Raw genomic sequence first — 4,414 nt, forward strand, 5'->3', positions numbered from 1 at the left:
AGCCTTAATCCAGTCTTCATCTTTGTGTGCCTCTTTAAATGTTTTGGGCTCAAATTCAGAAATCATGCAAGAATTGTCTCTGACCTTTCTTCTTCTAAGTATTCCTACATCCTTATCCCCTATGATTTGCTTTGGATCATAATGCAACTTTACATACCTAGGATTGATCTTAGCTGATTCCTCTTGCTTTTCCTCTTCATCCTCATCTTCATCTTCATCTACCGTGGCATCTACTGCTGTAGGAGCATTGTTGCTTGTACTTGGTTGTTTTGCAACTAGTTCCCAGAAGGTTACACTCAGTTCATCTACCGCTCGCTCGCTGCTAGTTTCCTTAGGTTTCTCATAGGTTTCATCAACTCTAACATTAATACTTTCAACAATTTTCAGAGTCCTATTGTTAAAAGACTTGAGAGATTTTCTCTTGGTGGAATACCCTAGGAATATTCCCTCATCACATTTTGCATCAAACTTGCTCTGGTGTTTACTTCTCTTGATATAACACTTGCTACCAAATACTCTAAAGTAGCTTACTACTAGAGTCTTACCAGTCTAATACTCATAAGGAGTTTTATCCTTACCTTTCTTGATGAGTACCCAATTCATAGTGTAGACTACAGTGCTCACCGCTTCTCTCCAAAAAGTGTGATCAATCTTCCCTTGAATCAACATCATTCTAGCTGCTTCAACTACAATCATATTGTTCCTTTTTGCTAGGCCATTCTATTGTAGAATCCAGGGGGCAGACAGTTGCCTCTTGATATCATTCTCTTCACAGTACTTATTGAATTCACCAGAAGTAAACTCACCTCCTTGGTCGGTTCTAAGGCATTTGATCCTCTTACCGCTTTCCTTTTCAACTAGTGCTCTGAAGGCTTTAAACTTTCCAAAAGCTTTAGATTTGTCTTTCAAGAATGTGACTCACATCATTCTTGAGCAATCATCAGTGAGAACCATAAAGTACCTATCTCCCCAAAACACTCCTAGTTTTCATAGGACCACACAAATCAGTATGCACAAGATCAAGTAAATTATTTGTTGTGAAAGATTTATCTTTGAAGGTTGAGGAAGACATTTTCCCCAGTTGACATTCTCTGCACAATGGATTCTCTGGTTTGTTCAGCATAGACAATCGTCTAACTGCCTTGATCTTACTAGCCTTCACAATATTATCAAAATTTACATGGCAAAGTCTTCTATGCCATATCCAACTGTCATGAAACTTAGCCATTAGACATTGACCGATATTTGTATTTAACTGAAAAAAGTTACCTTTGGTCTGCATACCGGTGGCCATCAATTCACCACTCTTTCCTTTTATTTTGCACACTCCACCTTTGAATTCCAGAGTGAGTCCTTTATCATTCAGCTGGGCAACACTCAAAAGGTTATGTCTGAGACCTTCTACCCAATACACATTATCAACATTGCTTTTTCCATTTTGAGAGATGGACCCTTTGCCTTTTACCATACATGGTGCATCATTACCAAATCAGACTACACCTCCATCATACTCTTCTAGTGATAGAAACTTTTTCCGGTCACCAATCATGTGGTGAGAACATCCACTATAGATAGTCTCTAGAGTATCCCATACATCTTTGGGATTGTTTTTATCCCGAACATCTATAAACTCAATATCAGATAGACTGCTGATAAGAGCTTCCATGACTTGCCCATTCTCCTGAATTCCTCTTCTTTTATCATCGGTGAGAGTATCGGTAGGGACAACATAAGTATTCTCAACATAGTTCCAGTGTTGAGCACCCATGCTTTTAATGTAGATCTTCATTGTGTCCTTCCATATCTTAAAGTTATCTCTGTTGAACTTAGGACCTTCCCTTTTCATCATTAAAATAGCATCTTTTCCTCAAGCGTTTAAGCTTATAGCACCGAGGACCTGGAGGATGCTCTGATACCAATTTATGAGTAATGATGAATAGTAAATACCTAACAGGTACTGAGAGGGGGGGTGAATTAGTACAGACAAAAATTTCTCTGACAACTTAAACTACAAAGATTGCACTAACTGACAAACAACATCATCAACCTAAATCAAGACAATACCTCTAAAATACAGTAAGACTGTAAAAGACATAAACTGGTAACACTTAGAACTTCTTAAAACCTAATATGTCATTTCAACTTCACCCATATGCTTAAGCAAGTAATACATCAGAAATACAATGACCATTAGATCAGCATGCTTTATCGCTTAATATAAAACACTGAATCATCACATGAAAAAGCATCACACATAACACACTGATTTTTCACATGGAAACCCAACTGGGAAAAGCCACGGTGGGGATGAATACCAACAAGTTGTTCTTGAACTCTTCTGAAGTCCACTCTGTTAGGAGCCTAGTCTGGTTAAAGATTTTACAATAGGTTTTGCTAGGAACCGATCCTGCTAGGGATCACCTGGTTAAGGGATGGCTAAATACCCGGTTAGAGGTTAAAACCCTATTAAAGATTACCTCGCAAGAGGATTTGAAGAACTCAATGATTTTGAGTCACCCTTTTAAAGGATTTAAAAAAATCCTGTTAAAGCTACCCGGTAAAGGGATTTTCCAACTCCTAAAATGGTTAGAAGTCAACAAATAATACACTGATCTGATAACAACACTCAATGCCAAGGCAGATCCACTTCAGTTCCTTTACATTTGGAATCACACTCTGTAGGTCTTTACTCACTTCTCTGGTCTGACAAGAATCACCTAACATGCAATCATTTGCCAACAACTTCAAATGAAAACCATCATCGACTTATAGATAACAATTAGGTCTGTGGCCAAAACCTAAAACCCTAAGCATCTAGGCTAATAATATAGTCGGTCCAATCCTGACCATTTAATCACATTACATAGGATAAAACAATCTTGAACAAATCTCAAGACATTCTACATTGTCCATTCTTTACCGCTTACGGAAGCTGATAACCCATCACGTGCTCTCCACCGTTTACTAAGATTTTGCATATTCCTGAGGTAGATAGAATCAATCTCTTCATACAAGATCCTCAAGGAAATCCTTCATGTGCACAAGGCTGACGTGGCAACGTGATCTAATCTTCATTTCAATGCTAACTCATCACAGGATGTCGTCGCTTGAATTGGACAGACTTGGAATGTGTTAACCAGAAACCCTGAAGCTGAGACTACCAAGTGGTAGTCATATCAAGTGAAACCCCGATACAAACTTTGCATATACCGGTTCACTTGCCAGTTTACTTACTTCAACATACTGATTCACATTTCATCATATTGGTTCACACTTCAGCATATTGACATCAATGACAATATACACTATCATCATGTCATCCAACTCTACACAAATGCCGACAATAAATTGATGCCCTCAAAGTGGGGGTTAAAGAGATTATTGATATCTTAACTGCCTCCCCTGAGCCCAGCAAATCTGAGAAACTCATGATTATGACCTAGAAGCTCTCCCAGGATGTCGAGGTGATGAAATGCAATCACGAACAAAGAATTGAAAAGGTGGAATAGTCTATGGTAGAGATAAAGAAAAACATCAAGAACCTGGTTGACATAAGCAAAGAATCCATGAACAACCATATGGAGGGGCTTGAAAATATCAATGCCATGGTTGCTGATTACAGATCCTATCATAGTGAATCGGTGAAAGACCTTGGAGGTGATGATATGGCTGTTGGAGACAGCAAAACCACTGGTCCTAGTTCTAGAACCAGAAGTAGGAGTAGCAACAAGGGTACCTCTAGATTCATCATGGAGGAACTAGAGGAAATAAAAAATATTTCCAATCAAAAGAAAAGGGATCGAGTGCACTCTCTTAATCAAGTGTTTTTCTTTTGTTTTGTCTTGCTTGTCTACGTCTCTTTGCTTTTGTGACTGTTCTGGGGTGCTCCCCTATTTTGTTGATGGTTCATATCTATTTGGTTGATGGCTGACATTTGTAAAACTTTTGGTTTCGGGTCCATGTAAAACCCATTTATCTTTATCAAAAGCATTCAATTAGAAAAGCTTTTTTAATCAAAAGTTACATATTCTTAATATAATTTTTTTTTTTTTTTTAAGTTTTACTTTTTTAATATAATTTAGTGTCAAGCAAGGAAACTCCCTTTTCTTTGAAACAACAAATAATAAATTACATCCATTCTTAATAATGGCTGTGTAAAGTGGAAATTCAATCCTGGTGATTCCCTACCTAGGAGAGAGAAAGGAAATCACTAGGATGATTTTCACTTGGGAGATACTTTACATTCAAAAGAGGGGTTGAATCCACTAGATTCAAATCCAAGGGAAATAAGGATATGAATTCTAAGTGGATTGCAGGTGTTGGAATGTAATTTGCCCTCTTCTGTAAGTAGAAGAGTTGACTTGTTGACTATGCAGAAAAGAGAGATAGAATGGGTAAAACAAGGAGCTACTGA

This window comes from Cryptomeria japonica, unplaced genomic scaffold (assembly GCF_030272615.1).
Source record: "Cryptomeria japonica unplaced genomic scaffold, Sugi_1.0 HiC_scaffold_16, whole genome shotgun sequence".
NCBI lineage: Eukaryota > Viridiplantae > Streptophyta > Pinopsida > Cupressales > Cupressaceae > Cryptomeria > Cryptomeria japonica.